Below are 12779 nucleotides of genomic sequence, written 5' to 3' on the forward strand. Positions count from 1 at the left end.
AATGATAAATAAATAAAATTGTTGGCTAGATTTAACCTAGCTATCTCTACACAGGGCATGTTTAAATTAGCAGGCCAGTGCTGACATTTCAGCACTAGTCAGCCATATCCTCCACACCCCATCTTCATCACTATCTAATCATGTCTCCCAGAATGCCCATTTTTTGAGCAGCAGCAAATTGTCAAAATCTCAGATCTAGCCTCCTAGCTTTGTAATTAGGTGACTAGATTATTTGAAATTCTACCTCAAAAGGGACCAAAGCACTATGTGGTAAAGGTTACCAGATGTACATGGTGTACTGAAACTAACCTGGGCATATTTAACTAAGAAAGATGCTTGTGTTGGTCGCATTATAAACCGCTTTAATATCCTTTTTTTTATATATATATATAAAATGGAATATTAAGCTCACAAACAAACATTTGGATTGATTTTACTTCACCAAAACATGGACAGTATCAGCAAGACCGTTGCCAGGATAAGGGTTCCCTACGCAGTTGGGGGTGGGGCATTCCCCCTGATCTTGTGGCTGGAAAGGTCCCCCTCTCAGTCGTGGCTGGTAGGCCCAAGGGGAGGGGGGGGGGGGAGTCCTCCTCTAATGATGGAAGAAGCTGGCTGGCAGCCTCAGCACAGGGGCTCAGGTTTACTTTTGCTGCTGCGGTAGCAAGGACCCAACCTGATACACCAGGCGACCTCTTGTCTTGCCCACCTCCTCCAATGGCCCTGCGTGCCAGTTAATTGATGAAGCACATGGAAATTTTCTTGAGCTCTGAAAGAGCCAGGGAAATGCATGAATTATTATTTTTTTAATATTTATGTTTGGAAACTATTTCTGAGGACATTTCTATTCTTATTCACTTTGGCACGCTGTACTTTAAAAACAAAATTTTGGAAGCATGATTATAAATTGTGAGTGACATGTTTATGATGATATATATAACCCTATACCATATTTTATAGCAATGATTCTCAACCCAATTCTCAGGACTCTCCCAACCAGTCACATTTTCAGAATATTTCCAATGAATACATATAAGGCAATGCATGCAAATCTCTCTCATGTATATTCATTACAGATATACTGAAAACTGGCAGACAGTCCCCTTTTAGACTGATATTCCAGATTTATCAATTTAAATTACTCTAGGAAGGGATAAGCAACATCAGTCCTGGAGAGCAAAATGAAGACTATTTTTCAGGATATGAATATGCATGAGGCATATCTGCATGCACTGCCTCTATTGTATGCAAATATACCTCATGCATATTCATTTTGGATGTCCTGAAAACCAGATCTGTATATGGCATTCCAAGACCAGTGTTGCCTACCTCTGTTCTAAGATACTGTACAAACATTGGGGGTCATTTATCAAAATGCGGTAAGGCGTTTTCGCATGCGTTAAGGGCTTATCGCATGCGAAAAAGCCCCGTTTTCGCATGCGATAGGCCTTTAACGCATGCGAAAACGTGTTTACCGCATGCGATCACACCATATCGTATGGTGCGATGCAAATGCAAAAACTGGGAGGAGTAGGGGCGGAGAGGGGATGCAAATTCAAAACCTGGGTGGAGAGTGGGCTGGGTTAGCCTGCCTGCGAAGAGGTATCGCAGAGCCATAACGCCAATTTTAACAACACCTCTTTCAGATGCGTTAGGCTCTGCGATAGCAGCCGGGACCATGCGGTGAGTACCTTCGCCATTTGCGATGCGGTCCGTTAGCATACACCACGCCCCTTTTGCTATCGCATGCGGTATGTACCGCATTTTGATAAATCCACCCCATTATTTGTAATTCATTCATCTATGTGGATTTTGAAACTTTTCAGAGTATTAAAATCCCTAGAGGGCTCACAATCTAAGTTTGTACCTGAAGCAATGAAAGATGAAATGACTTGCCCAAGGTCACAAGGATCAGCAGTGGGATTTGAACCTTGGCTTCTTTAATTTGCAGCCCACTATTTTAGCTTTTATTTTTTGCCATTGGCACCTTCCAGATCCTCTCAGGATCAAGGTAGGAATAATCCAGTCAGTCACCTCACTCAGTATTTCATAGTTTCAGTGCTTTTCTCAGGAGAACAATATATTCTTTTCCTGCTGATGGAAAGCACTAATGGCAAACCATGGCAGAATTTTATGACATTGCTTCATTTCCATCAGTTTTGGGGGCATTAATTGCACACACAGCAATCAACATACCTGGGAACTTTTGACTTCCAGTCACCCTGAGATTACCATGGATTAGCGGGGGGAACAGAGGGAGGGCAACTGCACAGCGGGACTGGATGCTCACAAATTTGCTCTCATAAACATTCTTACATGTTCACACTTACTTTCATTGCTCATTCTCTCACGTCCATTTACACCTTTACTTCTGCCACTCTCCCACCAACACACACACACTCACGTCTCTCCCTCTTCCATACACACATGCCCACGCACTTTCACAACCATGCTCACTTGCACTCAGCTCTCTCCTACTCACCTACATACACTCTTAGATCTCCTTTTTGTAGCCCACTACAAAAACTTGATTAACACAACCAAACGAGAATATTATAGCAAGAAAATACAAAACATCACTCACAACCCGAAAACCCTTTTCAACATAGTGAACAACCTCATCTCTGACACTAATCCAGCAACCTCCCACACAAACATGAATCTATGCCACGATTTAGCCAAATTCTTTAAAAGCAAAATCAATAAAATAACCAACACCTTTAATAATATCCCCCTCCACATCTCAACTCTAGACAAGAAAGACATATCCCTATGGTCCTCCTTCGAATATGTCTCAACCACAGAAATCGAAAGACTGATTAAAACCCTGCACACCACAATATCGACAAAATACCAATACGCACCCTAAAAGAAATATCCCATATCATCACACCAACAATCACCATCATAAACAAATCTTTGGAAGAAGGAGCTCTACCCGACAGCCTGAAAATGGCTATAATCAAGCCCATATTGAAAAAAAAGAATCTAGATCCTTCAGACCTTAATAACTACAGGCTCGTATCTAATTTATCCCTCCTCGCCAAACTAACCAAAAAGGCAGTCCTCAAACAACTCAATGATCACCTAAAAAAACCCAACATACTTTACCCAACACAGCATGGTTTCAGAAAACACTACAGAGACCCTATTTCTCACCCTTTCTGATACAATTATAAGAAGCTTTGATAAAGGACACAGCCATATACTCATATTACTCAACCTAACCTCAGCCTTCGATACGGTCGACCACAAATGCCTGATACACAGACTAATGGAAATCGGCCTGGCAGGGACAATGCTCGACTGGTTCAAATCCTTTCTACACAACCGATCTTTCCAAATAAGGATCAATAATTCCAAATCTGAATCATTCCCTCTTAAGACCGGAGTCCCACACTATTTAATATCTACCTTCTCCCACACTATTTAATATCTACCTTCTCCCACTATGTCAACTTCTTACTAGTCTCGGCATCACTTATCTTATTTACGCCGATGACATTAAACTTCTCATACTGACACTCTTGATAAAACCTTCAATCTCGCTGCCCCATACCTTAATAACATAATAAATCTCCTAAACCAATTGAAACTCTATCTCAACATGGACAAGACGAAATACATACTCATCCAAAGAAAAACTCCCACAAATATCTCAAACAACTCCATTCAAATAAATAATACTAACATCAAACAATGACAAAGTGAAGGACCTAGGAATCTGGATAGACTCAGAACTAAATCTAAAAAAACACATATCGGCAAAGGTCAAAGAAGGCTTTAACAAATTAATGATACTAAAACATCTAAAACCACTGCTAAATCATTCTGACTGCCGAACCATTCTACAATCCTTGATCTTCTCAAGCTTCGACTATTTAACTCTCTGATGTTAGGTCTACCCAAATCTACCACCCGACCTCTCCAAATCCTTCAGAATGCAGCAGCTAGAGTTCTAACCGGAAAAAAGAAAACAGACCACATCACACCTGTTTAAAATCACTTTACTGGCTTCCCATAGACAAACGGATAGAATTCAAAACACTATCCATACTCTACAAAACCATACACGGAAATGAAGTCAAATGGATCAACGATGATATACACACACAAATATCATGCACAACACAAGATCTACAAATAAGGCATTATTAGAAATTCCCACAGTTGCAGAAGCCAAACTTACTACAGTATGGGAAAGAGCATTCTCAATAGCAGGGCCGACCCTCTGGAATACACTCCCTGAAAATCTAAGACTACAAAGTAACATCAAAATGTTCAAAAAACTCCTCAAAACCTGGTTATTCCAACAAACCTACAAAGAAGGCATTGGATAAGCTAAACAAACTGATACCTCACATCACACACTTAATCACTATCCTGTTAAATAAGCCTATCCAACATTACATATAGTTAACCAAAGTTCGTTAAATCTCATGTAAACTGCTTCTAATTCTTAATACTTCTCTAAATAGTTTATAATTCTCTATTACTTCTTCCAAACTTTATAATCCCACAATGCATCTGACATGTATACCATTGTTTTTACTCACAATTTATTTACTTTCAATCACAAATTGTATCTTATTTATGTTCAATCACAAATTGTATCCTATTTACGTTTGTTTCATTGTACCTGTTTACTGTTCCATGTACTGTTGTTTTCTCTTGTAAACCATTGTGAAGACCAGCTCCAAACAACGGTATATAAAAACACTTAAATAAATACTCACTCACTCTCACAGACATGCTCATTCATTCTCTCTCCCCCCTATCAAAACACACTAGCAACAGCAGACTCTAACTTGGGTGTCACGAAGAAGCGAAGTTAAGAGTTAAAAAGGTCTGTCAATGGTAGAAATCACTGTTGAGTTCCTCCTTTTTCAGCCGCACAAGACCAATGATGTTCCTTTCTTCTTTCCGGGTCCAAGCATATTGGTTTTGCTGCAGCACTCAGAGATTTCCGGTATTTGCCCGGAAACCCGGTAATTCTTTTAGAATTCAGGAGTTTCCGGGTTAAATCCGGAGAGTTCCCAGGTATGGCAATCGAGCGACCTACTGGGAGTGTGGCCAGTTAGAGCAAGCACAGAGGTTTTCACTCCCTCAGCATACAGGCAAGTCTGCAATGCCAAAGGCACCTAAAGCGTGCTTTTTCAGGAGGCCAAAACTCCTCTCTATTACCACCCTGGTCTACTTCTGCACCTGTGCCAGACTTTCAGGGCATACTAGGGAGGTTCTGAGGGAATAGCGTCTGTCACGTGTGGGGTGAATGCAACAATGGAGTACACTGTTGCTGGTCCTTGGTGAGGCAGACATGGGCCCTCCCCTTGTGTGCAAGACCTGTTAGAAGTTGAGCCAAGTGGTTGTCATAGGTTCATACTTATCTAGAAGCCATTCCCTGGCGATTTCTCCAGGTGGAAGTGGTCTGACAGACTCTGACAGAAATGGGGCATCGTGGCAGGTGTTTTGAAACTTAAATACAGCTTCTGGGGTTACATTTACAAAACTAATTTAAGTGTAATGGCATCTCTGGGCTCATTACCATTATAGCCTGGGTATTCCTGGTTCAGAAAGTGCAGTATAGGTTAGTGAGTAGAGAAAGGCACCATTTTGTTCCACCCCTCCCCTTTCAGGATACTAAAATGGCCGTTCCCTATGAGAGGTTTTATAAGCAGCTCTCTTCTGAGAACTCTGGGGCAGTGTAGTTTAGTTTTGGAGTTAATGGAGGTATTTAGGGGCCTTTAGATTTTTGGGCCTTCTCTTAGGACTCAAGTAAGCCCTGCTTCAAGTCTGTGAGACTGGTCAGGGATCTGCCCTGCTTATCCACTCCCTGGTGAATAGGGTTCGTGTCCCAGGTTTGTTTTGGGCTTTTGGAAAAAAAGACTTTTATTTGTAAGAAGCTTGGTGGGACCCCTGGACACTGCTTGGGGAGAGAACTCAGGGAACCCTCTCTCTGGGTGTACCAGACTAGGGAAGATCTGCCCTTCTGCACCAGAGAACTGGTGATGACCCAGTGCCAGAACCTTCTGGTATTTTACCTCAGTTTGGGGAAGAAGTATTTCATTGAGAAGATCTGGGAGAAAGTTTGGGCTGTCCCTCTTCCTGCCCTGGAGAAAGGACATCTGGAACTGCTTGTTCCAGAGTGGATCCCTCCCATCAGGAATTTGTCTGATAGAGAAAGAGAATAAGGAAGATCAACCAACTGTAAGTAAAGAACCATTTTGAGTACACTGAGGGCACCCATTAAGAGTCTTTACCCCCTGGGGAGAGAGAGGATTGGACTTTCTGTGCAGAGAATGTGTTTCAGCATTTTTACTGTTTTGGAAGAGGTTTTCCTGCCCATCTGAAGGATACCCTGCCCACTTGGGAACTCCACTTAACCAAGCCCTGGAGGGTGGATGTCTCCTTGGCCCTGGTAATCGAGACCCATGCACAGATAGTGGAAAAGAGTCTGTAAACAATGAGTATTTCTGTGGTGCTGAGGATTAATTTAACATGTACCATATTTCATCCTGATTATCCATCAGTAAAGACTTTTGTTTTTGGACACTAAATCAGTGGCGCCAGTGTTTCATTTGGCACTTATAGCACACATAGTGAGGATGAAATTCCCCTCTCCCCAGGATGAAAGAAAGTACAAGAAGTTGCCTCTGTCACTCTGGGCCCTGAAAGTAAGTCTTCCTCCCCACCAACCAAAGAAAGAGAGACTGTATAAAAGCTAGCTGGAGTGACCCAGCCCCAAAGAGACTAACAAATTCTTTTATGGCCCCACTGGAGTGCAGTCAGGTCCCCGGGATGGGGTTACATTAAAAAATAAGGTGAAACAAAATGCAGCATCTACAGATGCCAGCCAAAGTTCATCTGCTCTGTTTTCACATCGAGCTGTTTTCACATTTTCTCTGTTTTCCCTATTTGCCTTTTGGATCATGCAAAGTAGTTATTGTCACCTTGTCCCCTTATAACAAAAAGCAGAAAAACTACAATAAGCATACATAGGCCATGATGGCAGCACAAACTGAAGACAAGAAGCCAACAGAAGCTACCCCTCCCTTCAGTCACAAGTCTACCTCAGTTTCATATGTTCTCAAACACTTACTCAAACAGGTCCCATAGAAATTCATGAGGAAAATATACAAAATCATTTATTACAGTAAAAAAACAAAAAGTGAGCTGCAATGTATGAGGAATTGATAGCGTGCAAGGCCAACATCTTTTAAAATGTCAGAATACTTTTTTTTTATCTATACATTCTTTATTTTCCATCCTTCACTTGCAGCTGTCCTGTTTATGAAGGGATAGCAGTCACAGGACATTAGCCACACACTTTTCCTGATGTATACGATGCAATCCTCAACCCCCTGCATTGCTTTCATTACGTCAGAAAAACTCACAACCCCACTCTATACATTGGCAGAGTGCAACAAGGTGTAGGGAGACCTCCAAAATTGGTGCATTCTGTTTTTGAGCCTGGTGGCCTTACAAGAGACTCTGGGTGGGGGAGACCTGGGAAATTTCATGGTTACCTTGTTTGGAAAAATGTTAAAAGTTTTGTACATGTAGTACTACAAAAAGCCCATTGAATGGCAGTTTGTATGAATGAGCATTATAGGTGATTGTGGGGAAATGATGTGTATGTTCCCTTAAAGAGTTGGAGTTTTCTGGCTGGGTGGCCAAGTTTGTGGCGGGAGCTATAAAAGTGGGAACTTTTGGCTGGTTTTAGTCCTTTTGGTTCCTGCCATTAGCAGGGAAGGGTGAGTAAAGAGGGACCTCCAGCATGTGATCAGCTGGAGTGGCCAGCCCATAGGCTGGCGAGGCCCAGGGACCTTTCCACGTGAAAGTGGGACCCTGTAGGGGGCTCTTCCTCTCTAGGGGAGAGGCCCGTGGCCAAAGACTGGCATGAAATGAGTTTCTTCCTTCTCCCGAGGAACTAATCAAGAGGTGAAGGAGAGACATGACCAAGAAGCAAAAGGATTTGCATTTAGTCCCCATTGGAAGAGAATGTTGAAATAGATATCCCATTCCTTAACCAGGGTTGAGAAAGAAGTGTGACTTAGGAGGAATTTGACCAACTTTTTAAGGATGGTCTAAGGCAAAGAAATTGTGTAGGAAAAAAGAGATAAGAGAAAGGAATGTATGACTATGTTCCCAGAATCTCAATGATGTCATGTATTATGCTGATTGTTGGAAACCCATGAATTTCTGATTTATTCAGTACTAACAATGTAATCTTGTTTCACATCCATTTAAATAGCTGGCTGGCTTGTTCATCCAGAGAATAAAGTTGTTTGGAAGTTTGAAACTCGGTGTCTCCTACACTTATTTAGCCAACAGGAGATCAGTTTATGGAGGGGAGTCGATGGGTATCTGCCCTGCCCATATAAGGTCTACTTCTCCATCTGCCCACCAAATAAATTCTATCATTTTATGTACCCCACCTGGGTGTTATAAAGTTTAAGGGCATTGGATCCCTGTCTGTCAAACACAAGGGCTCCATCACTCTTTCAATCGTTCTGTATCCCCAGCAGCCAAGCCATCATAGAGGGGTTCATATATTCCACTCCCACCTTCCCAGGTCACCTTCTACAACACCAATGTTATACATATTAGGATAGTACTCTCTATGATAGGATGCTCTGAGTAAGTAAATAACATATCATGCCCAATCAGATAGCAAAATTTATATTTAAAAAAAAATGGCTTATAATTAATTATTAATTAATTATTATATCATTCAAAAAAAAACTCTTTAGCTATAAACCCAACAAAGATTTGTTTTCTTTCCATCACTGGAAAACCAGATAATCTTGTCTCAACAATTATCTTATCAAGTTAGAAAAAGGGGTGTCACTCAGTGAACTTTCCAAGTCTGCTCTTGTGGAAGGAACTCAATCAACCCTTCTGAGAGAAAAAGCAGGCCACTTACAAAACCATTTCCATGCTTTTTTTCCAGTCACAAATGCATATTTCACAATTTCAGTTAGACTCTTTGACTATCAGTTAGGACTCTTCACACTGCAGAACTCAGTCCCTACACTTTAACCTTTTCCTTACCAGCTTTCCCACAGCTCGCCACCCCTTGACTGTGAAATCAACAGATATCCTACCAATTTGGTCCACCCAAATACCCCTAGCTATGTCTATAGCCTTGTCCTCTTGACATCTCAGATTTCTCACCTCCTCTCCACTACCAGTTTGGGTTTTTATTTCAGCTACAGCTTCTCTAATTGGCGTCCGCTGATTAAGTGTCTTTAGCTGCCTTCTCAGCTGAAAATGCCTGAAGACTACATGTGACAGAAGATACTTCTTAAACATGATCTCACTTCCTGTCTGGTCTTGAGTACACTCTCTCAAGCTCCCCTTAGATGCAAGCTGCTGTAAATTCAGTGACAGGCTGCAGAGGCCATCACATAAATATTTTTTAAACAGCAGCACTATCTTCATAAAACTGTTTTATTACCTCTCTTGGTGCATCGCAGAAATATCCTGATTGAGCACATTATTTGCTTGCTATTTATTTGTAACTCTTGCTCTTGAGACGTAGTGGTTTAATCTTAAAATGAGATAGATAGAGTTGCCAAATTACCCAGTTCCAAGAGGAAACTTTTTGGCCACTCCTAGCTTTCTTGCAACACAATTCTAATACTTAATGGGACCTGCAGCACTGAATTCAATGGGTAGCGACTACAAATACCACAGTGCTTCAGGATGCAAGTTCAAAAGCAGGACTGGCCAAAATGTCTTGCTTCTGGAAATGGATAACTTGGTAGCTCCAGATCAGTGTAATGCACCATGAGAAGCAATACAAGAGTTCGATGAAGATAATGATGCTGTCAAACTTAGTTCATCTAGTTGTAGAGGTAAAATCATCTGACTTTTCAGTGGAACTAGCAGAAATAGTTTATTGGTATTATATGATAGAGTGTTGTATGATGATTAACTTGATTAATCTTTGGGGTGAAGTAGTACTTTTTTATTATTTAATTTAAAATTGAATTTCAAATGACACGTTCACTATCTTTAACACAACACACAACAGCTGTCTCTTGTAGTATAAATTCTGTATAGCAATTCTACTTAACCCACTGGAGGATTAATTTTAAAAAAGCCATTATAACAGGAGACGAGGATGCAAAACTCTATAGCGCCACATTCAGTTATAGACTCATGTATCTTTCTAAACATCTTAGTGTCACTTTTACATCATGAAAGCAAACAAAATTTTAATTGTGATTACTAAATATATTCTTGCGCGTTACTGGAGCCAAAAGTTTAGTCCTATTGCTGCTGAGTATTTCCTTGAAGCAGAGATGTTTTTTTGTCTCAATACATGGTCAATGTCGTACTTTAGAACTATTTTACTGGATTCTAAACCATCCATCTTGAATAGATGTGGAAGATATGGCAAATGAGGTCCTTGTATAATCTTACCTGTGTGAACACCTTATGAGATAAATTGATGAGGATTGCCATTTTGTTTTACGCACAGAGAGTTTGGCAGGTTATACGGAGAGACACACAGGAATATGTTTAGTATTCACACTTAAAATTTTGTTTGCTTTCATGGTCTCAAAATTACATTAAGATATTTAAATCGATATAAGGGAGTCTATGATTAAATTGAGGACTTATAATTAGATCTTTCATAGCAATGTACAACAAATTAATACATTACAATTAAAATAATAAAATAATAATATTAAAATACAAAACAAACAGTCATGAGCCACTTTATTACTGGTCAAGATAAATTCATTCATAAATCTGAGATCATCAACCAGGTCTTCAGATTACCGTGAAACTGTAGTAAATTGGTTTCCTCCCTCAAATGCACTGGGAGTTCATTCCACAGTATGGGCATAGTCATAGAAAAAGATATTTTTTTGTATTTTCATGTGCTGAAAAAATTTTGGCAATGGAATCTGAAGCTGATGACTATGCTGTGAATGTGAAGCTCTGGTCGATGATCTCCAATAAACTATTTCTGCTAGCTCCACTGACAATTCAGACGATCTTACCTCTACAATTAGCTCAACTAAGGAATTACATATAATTACAAATAAAGCAATTACATGCTTAAAATTGGGTTTTACACATGTAAATGTACTTTACTCATGTAGGTGGGTTTTGAAAATTGCTACAATATATGCCATTGAATTGTCCATAGCAAATTCACGTGTAAGTGAACTTTATGTGCATAAATGGCTTTTTAAAATTGCTACAATATATGCTACTTTTACATGCATAACTTCTTTTGAAAATTACCATGAATGCTTGCCTCTGTTGGACTATGGGTAACTTAGGTAAATCTTTATAGAACTTTTTTTTAATAAAGAGAGAAACAGTTTTTATATATTTAAATATGTTTGATGTTATTGATTGCTATTTGACTTTTGTTAATTTTTCCCATTCTCCTCCATGTTGCTATTATTTTTTCATGGTGTCTTGTCAATTTATAGGCAGATTGGTAGTTCATGTCTGAGATATTGGAATTTGATTTCCCCCAATGCATAAGAACATAAGAAATTGCCATGCTGGGTCAGACCAAGGGACCATCAAGCCCAGCATCCTGTTTCCAACAGAGGCCAAAACCAGGCCACAAGAACCTGGCAATTACCCAAACAGTTCAACTGCACGAAACATGGCCTGTGTTGGAACTTCTAATGTATAATTCTATATGGAAATAACTAATATCAGATTCTGAACAATTTATTTTAAGATACATTTTTGGGAATTCTTTGCACAATTTCATATGATTCTGTTATGGATTGTTTGCTTAAAATTTGACATCCTACTGTACAAACTAGATGTTCAAACCCTTTTCATCGTGACATTGGCATTGTTATGACAAGGAATTTGTAATAATTATTCATTTTGTTAAAACATTTTTTTGTTACCACTTCAATTTTCACAGCAGCTGTGACTGCAGTCTATGAGACATCCTCACCAAAGGATCAATTCACGAAGCCGGGTAACGTTTCAAGTGTAACATGGATATTTAACATGGCTATTTCACCAGCCTAATTGTAAACCTCACACCTAGGCCGGAAGCCTTACTCACTCTAAGTTATGGTGACTAATGATATATTTGGGGTCTCCTATGGCTAACTCTTGGTATAAGGGTCTTCTGTAGGTAACAACCATGCAACTGGGTATACAATGTCTATTGTTTTTCTATCCCAGTTTCCCAAATTATCTGTGCATGGTGCCACAGAAGAGTTATTTCTGCTTCATCACCCAGTTCTGTCCCTAAGCATGTAGATAGGGCCAGACCGGTATCAGAGAAGATGACAAATCTATCAAGGAAGAGTCCGGAGAAGCAGCAGCAGCAGCAGCGGCCACTAGGGGCAGGAGAAGTGGAGAGCTGGAGATGAAGCTGGGAAGAGCAGCAATCTCAAGGACGAGGCTGAGAGGAGTAGTGGCGGCCAGGACTGAAGGCAGCTGCTGAACTGATGAAGAAAGGGAAAAAAGGTTGAGGGGGAGGGGAGAGGAAACACTTAAAAAGGTAAAGAAAAGAAAAGAAAACTGACAAATCCAAACAGATGAGAAATAAAAGACGAGTAAAAAAAGAAGAAAAAAAAAAGCTGCTCTTTTTTTTTGTGATTCCTCTTGCTCCTTTAGCTTTCCAGCTCAACTGGAACCTGGGTTGGGATCTGGTGCCAGGAGCCTTCATTCACAGTTGCCCAGGGATTTTATATCCCCTCTGAACCTGTGTTCTTTTCCATGCTAACTGGCCCAAAGTAAAAAAAAAAAAAAAGCCTGCAGCTTGGGTGTAAAGA

General features: G+C 40.2%; 1 protein-coding gene across 2 annotated transcripts in view; it reads right to left on the minus strand.

Moving 5' to 3' along the window:
• The window catches only part of ZNF704 (zinc finger protein 704), a 390701-nt gene that overhangs the window by 210329 nt on the left and 167593 nt on the right, over window positions 1-12779 (minus strand). The window lies entirely within an intron of this gene.

This window comes from Rhinatrema bivittatum, chromosome 2 (assembly GCF_901001135.1).
Source record: "Rhinatrema bivittatum chromosome 2, aRhiBiv1.1, whole genome shotgun sequence".
In the NCBI taxonomy this organism is placed as follows: domain Eukaryota; kingdom Metazoa; phylum Chordata; class Amphibia; order Gymnophiona; family Rhinatrematidae; genus Rhinatrema; species Rhinatrema bivittatum.